Here is a 15073-nt window from a genome sequence, read left to right on the forward strand (position 1 = left end):
TAGAGTAAACATGTATTTGCTTTGCAAACACTAATAGTGCTGCTCTCAGCTTTTCCTTTTCGTTTTGAGATGGTCTCGTTCTGTCACCCAGGCTAGAGTGCAGTGGCACTTGATCATGGCTCACTGCAGCCTCAACCTCCTTGGTTCAAGCAATGCTCCTGTCTCAGCCTCCTGATTAGCTGGGACTTCAGGTACATGTCATGATGCCTGGCTTTTTTTTTTTTTTTTTTCTTTTTTTTTTTTAGACAGAGGCTCTCTCGTTACCCAAGCCGGAGTGCAGTGGTGCGATTTTGGCTCATTGCAACCTCCGCCTCCTGGGTTCAAGTGATTCTCCTGCCTCAGCCTCCCGAGTAGCTGGTATTACAGATATGTGCCACCACGCCCGGCTAATTTTGTATTTTTAGTAGAGACGGGGTTTCTCCATGTTGGTCAGGCTGGTCTCAAACTCCCAACCTCAGGTGATCCACCCATCTCGGCCTCCCAAAGTGCTGGGATTATAGGCGTGAGCCATCATGCCCGGCTTGCCTGCTAATTTTTAAATTATTTTTTGTAGAGACAGGGTCTCGCTATGCTATCCAAGCTGGTCTTAAATTCCTAGGGTCAAGTGATTCTCCTGCCTCAGCCTCCCAAATACTGTGATTACAGGTGTGAACCACTGTACCCAGCATCCTCTAGTCTTAAATGCTATTGTGATGGCCAGAGCTGCAACAGTCATCCTGGATATATGAAGCAAAAAGCATGAAGTCAAGAGCCAACATACTGAGGATGGAAGAGCAGAAATACAGAAAAACCTTAAGTTGTCAATGACAGTGTTGAGCAGGGGAAACTGCCAAGAACTACCTATTTCCAGAATTCTTGTTATGTGAGAAAACTAAAGCCATATTTTCAAAGCCAGTATTAGTTGGATTGTCTATTACAGGGAGCTACATACTTTTCTAGGAAAGTGTAAATACTACAAAAGACAATAAGTCTAATATCAACCAGGTGCAGTGGCACATGCCAATAACTCAGGAGGCTGAGGTGGGAAGACTACTTGAGCCCAGGAATTCAAATCCAGCCTGGGCAACATAGCAAGACCCCATCTCCACACTTGATCTTAGCCAAAAGGCTGATAAACAATAAGACCCAATTTCTTAAAAAATAAAAATAAAATCAGATGATGGAAGACAAAAAGAATAAAGGGAAAGAATAGGAAAGATTCCATTATCAATTACATCTTTCTTATAACAGTCATTAGATCAATCTAAAGAAAATGATCATTAGGGCATATATAAAGTTATTATAAATGCATTCAATAGAAAAAAATAAACATTCTATATTATTGGAATAAATACAAACAAAAATAAAGGAAAGGAAACACAGATCACATTTTGAAAATAAGTAAGGCTATAGATGCGAAAAGCATATCCCAATAATATGATATATTCCAAACCAAATACAATTTGTGTAAATAAATGTGAATACTTGGGGGTCTCTCTAAGCCTTCTCTGGCTATAAAGGCTGCCCATAAAAAAATTTAAAAACATTTTTAGGCTGGGCACAGTGGCTCGTGTCTGTGTTCCCAGCACTTTGGGAGGCTGAGGTGGGCAAATCACATGAGGTCAAGAGTTCGAGACCAGTCTGGCCAACATAGTGAAACCCCATCTCTACTAAAAATACAAAAATTAGCCAGGCATGGTGGCACATGTCTGTAGTCCCAGCTACTTAGGAGGCTGAGGCAGGAAAATTGCTTAAATCCGGGAGGTAGAGGTTGCAGTGAGCCGAGATCGTGCCATTGAACTTTAGCCTGGGTGACAGTACAAGACCCTGTCTCAAAAAAGAAAAAGAAATCTAAAAATTAAAAATTAAAAAAAGTGAATACTTAATATTACCTAGTAGGCTGGGAGCAGTGGATCATACCTGTAATCCCAACACACTGGGAGGCTGAGGTGGGAGAATTGTGTGAGGCCGGGAGTTCGAGACCAGCTTGGAGCAACATAGGACCTATCTCTAAAAAAAAAAAAAAAAAAAAAAAAAAAGTATATCTAAAAGGAAAAATTGACAAATTGCATTTCATGAAAATGAAAAACTTCTGTTCTGTGAAAGGCCCCATTAAGAAGAGGAAGAACAAGCTACAGAGTGGAAGGAAATATTTGCAAACCACATCTGACAAAGGACTAGGATATAAAAAGAACTCTCAAACCCCAGCAATTAAAAAAGCACACAAAGGAAACAATCCAATGAGAATTCGCAAATACCTGAACAGGCATCTCACCAAAGAGGATACACAGATGGCAAATAAACACATGAAAAGATATTCAACATCAATAGACATTAGAAAAATGCAAATTAAAATCACAGTGAGACATCACTACATGTCTATTAGAATGGCTAAAATAAAAACTAGCGATACCACCAAATGCTTTGAAGGATACAGAGAAACCAGATCATACATATATTACTGGTGAGAATGTTAAATAGTACAGCCACTCTAGAAAACAGTTTGGCGGTCTCTTATAAACTAAACATGCAACTACTATATAACCCAGCAATTGAACTCTTCTCTTATCCCAGAGAAGAGAAAACTTATATTCACACACACAAAAACATGTACATCAATGGTCATAGCAGTTTTGTTCCTAATAGCCCCAAACTGGAAACACTGTAAATGTCCTTCAATGGGTGAATGGTTAAACTGTGGTACATGATACCATGGAATACTACTCAGCAATAAAAGGAACAAACTACTGATACACACAACTTCGATGGATCTCAAGGAAATTATGTTGAGTGAAAAGGCCAACCTTAAAGGTTTTATATTTAGGATTCCATTTAAAAAACAGACTTGAAATTACAAAATACCAGAGATAAAGAAAGAATGTGTAGTTGTCAAGGGTTAAGAATTGAGGGATGGGAGAAGGATGAAAGGAAGTTGTGGTTATTAAAGAACAAGAGGAGATTCTTGTGTTGATGGAACTGTTCTGTATCTTCACTGTGGTTGTGGATACACAAAACTACATGTAATCAAACTACATAGAATTAAATTCAATTAAACTTCTAGAAGAAAACAGTTATCTCCATGACATCAGGGTAAGCAAAGATTTCTTAAACAGGACCAACACATAAAAATAACAGTAACCATGAAAGATCATTTGGTACTTTGGACTTCATTAAGATTAAGAATTTCTTTTGTTTGTTTGTTTGTTTAGATGAAGTCTTGTTCTGTTGCATGGACTGAAGTGCAGGGGCACGATTTCTGCTTACTGCAACCTCTGCCTCCTGGGTTCAAGTGATTCTCCTGCCTCAGCCTCCTGAGTAGCTGAGATTACACGTGTGTGCCACCATGCCCGACTAATTTTTGTATTTTTAATAGAGACTGGGTTTTGCCATGTTGGCCAGGCTGCTCTTGAATTCCTGACCTCAAGGGATCCACCTGCTTTGGCCTCCCAAAGTTCTGGGATTACAGGCATGAGCCACCGCGCCAGTCAAAAAGAAAAATTTTTTTTGATAAGACAATCTTAGAGTGGGGAACATAAATTGGTACTGCCTCTATAGAGGGAAATTTAACAGCAACAACAGGAATGTTTAAATGTTTAAAATGTACTCTTCAATTCCTAGGAATTTAATCCTGTAGATAAATTCATACATATGGAAAGTGATTCGCATTTGCAGTCATTCACTTCAGGATTATTGGTAAATCTGTAAACAACTTAGTCTATCATAGGAGACTGAAAAATAAATTATTATTTATTCAGTCAATAGAATACCGTTAAACTGTTGAGAAAAGGAAGCTTTTTATTTTTTTATTTTTTTATTTTTTATTTTGTGAGATGGAGTTTCATTCTTATTGCCCAGGCTGGGGTTCAATGGTGTGGTCTCGGCTCACTGCAATCTCCATCTCCTCGGTTCAAGTGATTCTCCTGCCTCAGCCTCCCAAGTAGCTGGGATTATAGACTCCTGCCACCATGCCTGGCTAACTTTTTTGTATTTTTAGTAAAGATGGGTTTTCACCATGTTGGCCAGGCTGGTCTCAAACTCCTGACCTCAGATGACCCACCTGCCTTGGCCTCCCAAAGTTCTGGGATTATAGGCATGAGCCATGGCACCTGGCCAAGGAAGCGTTTTATGAATCAGTAAGGAGGTGTTACAGAAAAAAAAAATTAAGGTGAAAAAAGAATTATATGTATTATATATTTTTTATTTTTAAAATTTTAAAGTTTAAAATTTTTTAATTTTAGTGGCAGTGTCCTGCTCTGTCACGGAGGCCAGAGTGCAGTGGCCCAATCATAGCTCACTGCAGCTGCCCACTCCTGGGCTCAAGCAATTCTCCCTCCTCAGTCTCCTGAGTAACTAAGATGACAGGTGTGCACCACCATGCCCAGCTAATTAAAAAAAAAAAAAAAAAGATTTTGTATGCGTGGCTGAGGAATTCATGTGGAGGTCAGTGGAAGCAAGTGTGAGAGGGTCCAGCAGAAGGAAACATGGCTGCCAGAGTGTTTGAGTCCATTGGCAAGTTTGGCCTGGCCTTAGCTGTTGCAGGAGGCATGGTGAACTCTTGCCTTATATAATGTGGATGCTGGGCACAGAGCTGTCATCTTTGACCGATTCTGGGGTACAGGACATTATGGTAGGGGAACGAACTCACTTTCTCCTCCCATGGATACAGAAACCAATTACCTTTGGCATTCTCGACCACATAAGGTGCCAGTCATCACTGGTAGCAAAGACTTACAGAATGTCAATACCCCACTGTGCATCCTCTTCCTGCCTGTCCCTAGCCAGCTTCCTTGCATCTTCACCAGCATCGGAGAGAGCTGTGATGAGCCTGTGCTGCCATACATCACTACAGACATCCTTAAGCAGGTGGTGGCTCGCTTTGAGGCTGCAGAAGCAATCACCCAGAGAGAGGTGGTCTCCAGGTGCAGGTGGTCTGCACAGATGCAGGCAGGGTGGGCCCTCACTGGTGCAGCGGAAGGAGCAGGTACTTCCCCGCCTCAGGCGCGTGAGAGCTGGCCCGCGGTATCCCCGGTGGCTTCCGGCTGGCCCGGCTCCATCAGGCCAGTCCCCGCGGTGGCCAGTGAGGTGGTGATCAGCTCGGCTGCCTTGGAGTAGCCCTCAGCAGATATCATGGCTGCCTTTTTCTGCTGCCCAGCCTTTTGCACCACAAATCTGGCCCTCTCTGCTTCCTGCTGAGCCACGTGTTTGGCTTCCACTGCTTCTGTGAACTCCTTCCCGAAGGTCAGATGTGTCGAGGAGACGTCGTCCAGGATGAGCCAAAAGGAGGCTGCTGCTCCGTAAGGTCGTCCTTCACCAAAAAAAAAAAAAAATATATATATATATAACATTTATGTACACACAAACATATACATATATACACACTTTTTTTTTTTTTTTTGAGATGGAGTCTTGCTCTGTCGCCCAGGCTGGAGTGCAGTGGCACAATCTTGGCTCACTGCAAGCTCCGCCTCCCAGGTTCACGCCATTCTCCTGCCTCAGCCTCCCGAGTAGCTGGGACTACAGGTGCCCACCACCTTGCCCGGCTAATTTTTTGTATATTTAGTAGAGACGGGGTTTCACCGTGTTAGCCAGGATGGTCTGGATCTCCTGACCTCGTGATCCACCCACCTCGGCCTCCCAAAGTGCTGGGATTACAGGTGTGACCCTCAGCGCCCAGCCATACACCACACGTTTTTAAAGGTAAAAAAGAATTGTACATATATACATACATTTTATATGTATATATACATTTATAGGTGAAAATGAATTGTATATGTATATATACTTATATATGCATATATGTAAATATGTAAAATATAAAATTTCGATTAAAAGGAAGACAAAAGTGGTTTAAAAAAAATACAAAAACCAAGCCTATCCCCTTACTTCTAGACTGCTTCTCTTCACTTCATACTGTGTATCACTTGGTTAAATTCCTAAAATGCCAGCCTTCATCAGTTTGTTGTTAAAACGTAAAATTGTGGCTGGGCGCGGTGGCTCACACCTATAATCCCAGCACTTTGGGAGGCTGAGGCAGGTGGATCACGAGGTCAGGAGATGAAGACCATCCTGGCTAACATGGTGAAACCCCGCCTCTACTAAAAATACAAAAAATTAGCCAGGTGTGGTGGCGGGTGCCTGTAGTCCCAGCTACTCGAAAGGCTGAGGCAGGAGAATGGCATGAACCCTGGAGGCGGAGCTTGCAGTGAGCCGAGATCACGCCACTGCACTCCAGCCTGGGCGACAGAGTGAGACTCCATCTCAAAAAAAAAAAAAAAAAAAAAAAAAGTAAAATTTTGATTTCATAGATTCTGGGTGAGATTGGTGGGACTGGCATCTGAGGTTCTGTGCTTCCTTTTTTTTTTTTTGGAGGCAGTCTTGCTCTGTTGCTCAGGCTGAAGAACATAGTGGTGCAATCACACCTCACTGCGACCTCAACCTACCCTCCCACCTCAGTCTCTGGGGTAGCTGGGATTATAGGCACGTGCCCCCACACTCAGCTATGTTTTGTATTTTTTTGGTAGAGATGGAGTTTCTTTCACCATATTGCTCAGGCTAGTCTTGAACTCTTGAGCTCAGGTGATTCTCCTGCCTAGGGCCTCTTATGGATTACAGGTGTGAGCCACTATGCTTGGCTGGTTCTGCAATTGTAACAACTCCTAAGTGATGCTACTTTTGAGTAGGAAAGAGCTAGAATGTACAACCTTTGAATTCACATCACATTTACTATATGCAACTTTGTTTGATAATGTGTGAATACCTTGCCTACTCACTTGCATTTGAAATTCCAAGAAAGCTTCTAGCAGCACTTGAACAGCTGATCATCCTTTCCTTCTCAAAACATTTTTTCCTTCTGCTTCCTTGACATTACAGTCCCCTACTTCTGCTTGTACCTCAATGTCCTCACCTTTCAGTCTTTGCATGTGCTTAATAAGTAAGTAAATCTTTATGCAGACTCATTGCCTATTACTAAGTATAATATATACTGATGCAAACACCATGGCACAGCTCCTGAATGGTTCTAGAGAGCCTTTCTCATACTGTGTCCCTCAATAAGAGTTTACATATTTTGTAGGTAGGACAATAGCCTTACGAATGAAGTCTTGGTGATGCAGCCAGACACTCAGAGACTCCAAGTCAAATACTCATTGGTTAGATCAAATATAATTTTGCCATAGTCTGAGGATTAGAGCAGGTCACATTATACTAAAGTATTTGTTGGGCTGAACCTTGCAATATGTATTTTTTAGAAGACTTTATTTTTTAGAGCAGTTTTGGAGCATCAAAATTAAGAGGACAGAGATTTCCAACATATCCCCTGCCCACCTCACAATATATTTTATGCATGAATAGTTATGATATTTTCAGCTGTATATAATGAAACCTAATTCACACCAGCTAAAACAATATGGAATTTTGTTATCTCGCAAAACAAAGTCCAGTGGTTAGGGTGTCTAGAGAGCCATGCTCTGGCTCCATTTCTATGCTATTCTCCCAGCTCTGCCTTCCTCAGAGTGTAGGGTTCATCCTTAAATGGCTTTCCTCTTGGCCACATGATGGTTGCCAGCAGCAGTAGTGGTAACAGGTACCCTTATTCAAGTATAAGTGGAGAGAAAGGAAACCTCTCACCTACTGTTGAATGTAAGTCTTTCCCTTCAGTTTGATTGGTCAATGTATATTCTCCCCCAGACCAGTGATAGTCACCATAAGAATGCTATGTGCTGATTGCCTTAAGCCTAGTTCTGGAGCAAGTAACAAACATGGGCATGGAAGTAGGAATACCATGTTTTCACTAGTCCTAATAAAACAGCTAGGGCTAGAGATAAGGTGAGATTCAAAGAATTATGTAGAATTCATGGAAGAGAGGGGAAATGTTGAACAAAAGCAAAGTTCTTTAGGAAGGAGAAGGGGAAAATAAATTCTGAAATTAACTAAGTTATATTACTATGCTAATAGTAATTGTATAATAGCTTTTATAATTTATTGCTTGTTCTCTATATAGCTAGCTTCAGAGTGAGATGTACACTGATGTATTTGAAAGTGAAACCTTAATTACAAGTGCCAAGAAGCATGAACACATAATTCATAAATTAAGATACAGTCTTAATACCATTTAGACACAGTCTAAAGTACCATTACATCCAGCTTCCTGAGTTTTACCATTGAACTCAACAGATATTCTGCCTATTTCCATGGTTCCATTAACACAGACCCAAATTATGTGAAAACTGACACATATGCCCAATTTATTAAGACATGGAGAAATTCTACTTTTTTTTTTTTTGAGTCAGAGTCTTGCTCTGTTGCCCAGGCTGGAATGCAATGGTGCAATCTTGGCTCACTGCAACGTCCACCTCCCAGATTCAAATGATTCTTCTGCCTCAGCCTCCTGAGTAGCTGGGATTACAGGTGCATGCCACCATGCCCAGCTAATTCTTGTATTTTTAGTAGAGACGGGGTTTCACCATGTTGGCCAGGCTGGTCTCGAACTCCTGACCTCAGGTGATCTGCCCACCTCGGCCTTCCAAAGTGCTGGGATTGCAGGCATGAGCTGTGGTGCCCTGCCGGAGAAATCCTACTTCTTTGCCTAAACTTGAGTAGAGGTTTCTAAAGTTTAAAATAGAATTTAAACCTCGTCCTCATCCTCCTTTGCTTAGGTATCATACTATCAAGGACTTGTTTATGTAATAGATTTTATATTGAAGGTATTCAAGTAGAAGCTGTACTAATGTTATCGATGGTACTGGTACATCTGATAAATGACTGGTCCAGAGAATGCTTCCCAGGCCTAGCTGATCAAGAGAATTAACTCGAAAGTTTTAAACAATACAGATTCCATATCCTGACAATACTGAATCAGAATCTCTGAAGATGGAGCCAAAGGTATGTATCTCTAAGAAGCACTACTAATAATTTTTTACAGCTGATCCAGGACAAACTCCTGGGTAATTATTTAGGAATCTCTGGACTGACTTTTTTAAAAGACTCGTTTAAATATATAATTTTAATAACTTCTGACAGTGGAAATAGTACTGCACTAGAAATTAGGTGACTGAAATTCTAGTGCCAGCTCTGCTATTGGCTACTTTGATGATAGGCAAGTTAGTTCACCCTGTGGAGCCTCAGTTTTCCCTTCTGTAAAATTAGGGATGTCTAAAGTCCCTTCCAGCTGCAAACCCAGTCAATTTTACTTGTTTGGGCATTCTGAGGAACCAAGAATTGATTACAAAGATTCTAATTTCTAACACCTCTAGCTGTTTTTAAGGGCACATAAAGAGCTTACATGGACACTGCCATCTTAGAAGAAAGGTTCAAGATGGGGTCCATAGAACTCTTAAGAGTGCTATCATTGTTTTGGTAAACTTGAACAAATTTCCCTATAAAAACTGGGGACAAAATTCTATAAATATGTGGACAAAAGTCTCTTTGTGTTACCATTGGTTAATGGGTATGCCTGTAGCTACCACCTGAAACAGTTTTGGCTCTGACTCCGGAACCAAACTTTCTGGCCTTTTACTGTTTGGTAGGGTGATACAATTCACTTTATACAGCATACATGATCCAGCTTTTAGAATATATATATATATTGGCCGGGCGCGGTGGCTCAAGCCTGTAATCCCAGCACTTTGGGAGGCCGAGACGGGCGGATCACGAGGTCAGGAGATCGAGACCATCCTGGCTAACACGGTGAAACCCCGTCTCTACTAAAAAGTACAAAAAACTAGCCGGGCGAGGTGGCGGGCGCCTGTAGTCCCAGCTACTCCGGAGGCTGAGGCAGGAGAATGGCGTAAACCCAGGAGGAGGAGCTTGTGGTGAGCAGAGATCCGGCCACTGCACTCCAGCCTAGGTGACAGAGCCAGACTCCGTCTCAAAAAAAAAAAAAAAAAAAAAAAAAAAAAAAAAAAAGAATATATATATATATTTAGAAAAATATATATATATATATATTTTTTGATATGGAGTTTAGCTCTTGTTGCCCAGGCTGGAGTGCAATGGCACAATCTCGGCTCACTGCAACCTCTGCCTCCTGGGTTCAAGCAATTATCCTGCCTCAGTCTCTTGAGTAGCTGGGATTACAGGTGCCCACCACCACACCCGACTAATTTTTGTATTTTTAGTAGAGATGGGGTTTCACCATGTTAGACTGGTCTGGAACTTCTGACATCAAGTGATCCCCCTCGCCTCAGTCTCCCAAAGTGCTGGGATTATAGGCGTGAGCCACAATGCCCGGATGTAGTTTGTTGGTTGGTTTGTTAAGAACTAATTGTTGGCCGGGTACTGTGGCTCACGCCTGTAATCCCAGCACTTTGGGAGACTGAGGCGGGCGGATCACGAGGTCAGGAGATCGAGACCATCCTGGCTAACACGGCGGGCGCCTGTAGTTCCAGCTACTTCGGAGGCTGAGGCAGGAGAATGGCGTGAACCCGGGAGGCGGAGCTTGCAATGAGCCGAGATCGCGCCACTGCACTCCAGCCTGGGCGACTGAGGGAGAGTCTCCGTCTCAAAAAAAAAAAAAAAAAAAAAGAACTAATTATTATGGTAAGATTTGCCTTAGCCTGGGCAGGGTGGTTCATGCCTATAATCCCAGCACTTTGGGAGAACAGGATCAGAGGATCACTTGAGTTCAGGAGTTCGAGACCATTCTGGGCAATATAGTGAGACCCTGTCCCTATAAAAAATTTTGAAAAGTTAGCTGGGTGTAGTGGCGTGCGCCGGTAGTCCCAGCTACTCAGGAAGCTGAGGTGGGAGGATCACTTGAGCCCGTGAGTTTGAGGCTGCAATGAACCATGATCACACCGCTGCACTCCACCCTAGGAGGCAGAGTGAGGCCGTGTTTCAAAAAATAAATAGATAAAACAAAATAAAATTATCCTATGGTCCAGTTTTCTTCTCATTATCTTGCTGTAATTAAATCTAGTTTGTTTCCTGACTCATAATTTCCCTCTCCACACCATGCCCTTTTCTCTCTTCTCTGCTTCCACACACAAATTCAACTTCTTTTTTTTTTTTTTTTTTTTGAGAGGGAGTCTCGCGCTGTCGCCCAGACTGGAGTGCAGTGGCCGGATCTCAGCTCACTGCAAGCTCCGCCTCCCGGGTTTGCGCCATTCTCCCGCCTCAGCCTCCCGAGTAGCTGGGACTACAGGCGCCGCCACCTCGCCCGGCTAGTTTTTTGTATTTTTTAGTAGAGACGGGGTTTCACTGTGTTAGCCAGGATGGTCTCGATCTCTTGACCTCGTGATCCGCCCGTCTCGGCCTCCCAAAGTGCTGGGATTACAGGCTTGAGCCACCGCGCCCGGCCAAATTCAACTTCTTTAACCCCTTGTTTTACATATTTTTAGTCACACTCTTGCCTGTGATGTTATCATTTAAAAACTTTATTTAGACTGGGTGCGGTTACTCACACCTGTAATCCCAGCACTTTGGAAGTCCGAGGTGCACGGATCACCTGAGGTCAGGGGTTCAAAACCAGCCCGGCCAACATGGTGAAATCCTGTCTCTACTAAAAATACAAAAATTAGTCGGGCATGGTGGTGGGCTCCTGTAATCCCAGCTACTCAGGAGGCTGAGGCAGGAGATTGCTTGAACCCAGGAGGCAGAAGTTGCAGTGAGCCGGATCACGCCATCGCACTCCAGCCTGGGCGATGGAGCGAGACTCCTCTAAAAACAAAAAAAAAAAACAAAAAAAAAAACTTTATTTACACTGAGTAACAAATAGCTAGTGTTTATTGAATGCTTACCATGTGCCAGGCACTGTATTAAGCATTTTACATACAATATATCAATTGTTGTACTTTTATTTTGAGTACTATTAGATCCTCCACTATACAGATAAGATCCAAAAATATTGAGTAACTTGGGGCCGGGCGCGGTGGCTCACGCCTGTAATCCCAGCACTTTGGGAGGCCAAGACAGGCGGATCACGAGGTCAGGAGATCGGGACCATCCTGGCTAACACGGTGAAACCCCATCTCTACTAAAAATACAAAAAAAAATTAGCCGGGCGTGGTGGCGGGCGCCTGTAGTCCCAGCTACTCGGGAGGCTGAGGCAGGAGAATGGCGTGAACCCGGGAGGCGGAGCTTGCAGTGAGCTGAGATCTGGCCACTGCACTCCAGCCTGGGCGACAGAGCGAGACTCCGTCTCAAAAAAAAAAAAAAAAAAAAAATATTGAGTAACTTGGCCAAAATTACATAGCTAGTTAGGTGGTGACACAGGATTTGAAATCAAGCATTTAGACTCCAGAGCTTCTACTCTGTATCCTATAAAAGCAAGGATTAAAGAAAAATAGGCTGGGCGTGGTGGCTCACACTTGTAATTCCAGCACTTTGGGAGGCCGAGGCGGGTGGATCAAAAGGTCAAGAGATCAAGACCATCCTGGCCAACATGATGAAACCCTGTTTCTACTAAAAATACAAAAATTAGCTGGACACGGTGGTGGGCGTCTGTAGTCCCAGCTACTTGGGAGGCTGAGGCAGGAGAATCACTTGAACCCGGGAGGCGGAGGTTGCAGTGAGCCGAGATTGCGCCACTGCATTCTAACCTGGCGACAGAGTGAAACTCCATCTCAAAAAAAAAAAAAAAAAAAAAAAAAAGAAAGAAAGAAAGAAAGAAAAAGAAAAATGTGCTAGACTATGATGAAAGAGATGAGAGTTTTGTGTGTTTTTTTTTTATGGTAACTAGCTAATATATCACTATGGACAGGTCATACTTGTTCTGATTTTCTCATTCATAAATAAGTTGAAGTAGAAACAACTACTGTGTCATAACACTCTGTGATTCTGTTATGCGAAAAGTGTATCTTTTGATCTTTTGTCTCCTCATATGAAAGGACTTTGGCATTTCAACCCCTTCTCCTATATTTTCATATTTATTCTAGCACTAGCTTACATTCTAACAGTGACACACAGGTAAATATGCATTTTATGTGTGCTCTCCTTCTATTTCTATAAAGCAAAATGTATCTGAGTAGCATAACATTTTTAGAAAATTTCAAGTCTCATCCCTATTTTTCTGGTACTTTTGGATCTGATATCTTGATGATGGCAGAAGTGGCTTAGAGTTGGAAAATTATTGTGGTTTTGCCCAACGTGGTAAATCAGTGCTTTTTATTTTGTATATAATGTATAATTTTCACAGCTATAACAATTGGTTATTATATATTGATCTTTGAAAAAGCAATGTATTTCAGTAGCAGTTTTTTAACAGGGTCTTGCTCTGTCACCCAGGCTGTAGTACAGTGGTGTGATCATAGCTCACTGTACCCTCAATCTCCCAGGCTCAAGTGATTCTCCCACCTCAGCCTCTTGAATAGCTGGGACCACAGTGAGCACCACTTTTTAAATCTTTTGTAGAGATGGGGTCTCAATATATTGACCAGGCTGGTGGTCTCAAACTCCTGGGCTCAGCCTCCCAAAGTGCTGGGATTACAGTGTGAACCATCGTGCCCCACTAACATTTTCTATTGTGTTTTTGTGTTCTTATCTATTCCTTGAATTCATGTTTCCTTATGTTTATCAAGCCTAGTTTCTTTTACTTTTAGGAATTAAGGCTGAATTAGGACTTTTAATAAATCCCATACTAAAACTCCTTATCCTTTTAAAGCCAAAATACATTGGGAGGATCAGCAAGGTCAGAGAAAGAGAGGGTAGGTGGGGATAAGAGTAAAGCCCTTTTGCAAATAAGAACACTTACACAGACTGAAAGCAGGTCCTCCAACCTCTCTGCAAGTGTTTAATCTCTCTACAAAAATTAAAGTGTATTTGCTTGTTATCTTTTTCATTCTTTGAAAAACGTTTTAGCTACCGTTACTATTATTTTGACATTTTAAATTTGCCTTTTTTTTTTTTTTTTGGAGGAGTCAGTATTGAAGGGGGAATTTAACTTTTAAAATGGCCAGTTATACATACCTAGCATAGAAGCAGAAGAAAATATAGGTAAGCAAGAAAAGAAAGATCATTTTAATTGGAATGTGATGGCTGTACAACTCTGTAAATGCTATAAATGTATTAAAACTCATTGAATCATATACTTAAAATGGATGAATTTGCCTCTTTTTTCTTTGTTCAACCACATACGATGACCATCTTTCCAGGTCAATTCATATTCCACGATATCATTTTAAATGGGGACATAGTTTTTGATTTTATATTCTGTATACAATTTTTTTGTTTGAATTTTTTTTTTTTTTTTGGAGACGGAGTCTCGCTCTGTCGCCCAGGCTGGAGTGCAGTGGTGCGATCTCAGCTCACTGCAACCTCTGCCTCCCAGGTTCAAGTGATTCTCCTGCCTCAGCCTATTGAGTAGCTGGGACTACAGGCGCCCACTACCACTCCCTGCTAATTTTTTGTATTTTCAGTAGAGGCGGGGTTTCACTGTGTGAGCCAGGATGGTCTCGATCTTCTGACCTCATGATCCACCCTCCTTGGCCGCCCAAAGTGTTGGGATTACAGGCGTGAGCCACCACGCTCGGCCACAATTTGTTTAACCAATTGATTCCCTGAATATTTTTGCAGCTAAAGTTTGGTACAAATTTTTTTAGGTTAAATTGCTAAAAGAATTATTGCTAGATCATCGGGCATGCTCATTTAAAGGTTTTTCTTACAAATTGCCCTCTAAAAAAACTACCAATTTGTACTCCTATAAGTAGTCATTCTGTCCTTGCATTTCTCCCATCGAAACTCAGTGTTAGTTTTTTATAAAGTCTCTATTATTCTGACAGGTAGAAATGATAGCTTGTTATCAATTTCCATTTCAATTACTAATAAAGTTTAACTTTTGGCCATTTATTAGACATTTGTATTTCAGTTTATGTTCTCTGTCCATCTCTCCAAAACACTAATATGTGTACATGTGTTTCTTATTAATTCATATAAGACTTTTATACATTAAGGATAAATAACCTCATGTCATATATTTTGTAAGTATTTTTCCAGTTTGTATCTTTTATTTATGTTGTTTTTGCAGAAGAAAGTATCAAATTGTATGATCATACCTATCAATCTTTTGCTTTATAGATATTGCCTTTGGTACTATCCTTGATAAGACCTTCCCCACTCCCAAATATTTACATATTAAACAATATTTCTTCTACTAATTTTA

The 15073-nt window shown here is 41.6% G+C and overlaps 1 long non-coding RNA gene across 1 annotated transcript in view; it reads right to left on the minus strand.

Annotated features, from left to right (window-relative positions):
• Window positions 1-15073, minus strand: part of LOC119628076 (uncharacterized) — a 45586-nt gene that overhangs the window by 15030 nt on the left and 15483 nt on the right. Inside the window, exon 2 of the long non-coding RNA XR_012091539.1 lies at window positions 4657-5284. This is a non-coding gene — a long non-coding RNA (uncharacterized lncRNA). The remainder of the gene's footprint in view (window positions 1-4656; window positions 5285-15073) is intronic.

This window comes from Chlorocebus sabaeus, chromosome 26 (assembly GCF_047675955.1).
Source record: "Chlorocebus sabaeus isolate Y175 chromosome 26, mChlSab1.0.hap1, whole genome shotgun sequence".
Taxonomy (NCBI): Eukaryota; Metazoa; Chordata; class Mammalia; order Primates; family Cercopithecidae; genus Chlorocebus; species Chlorocebus sabaeus.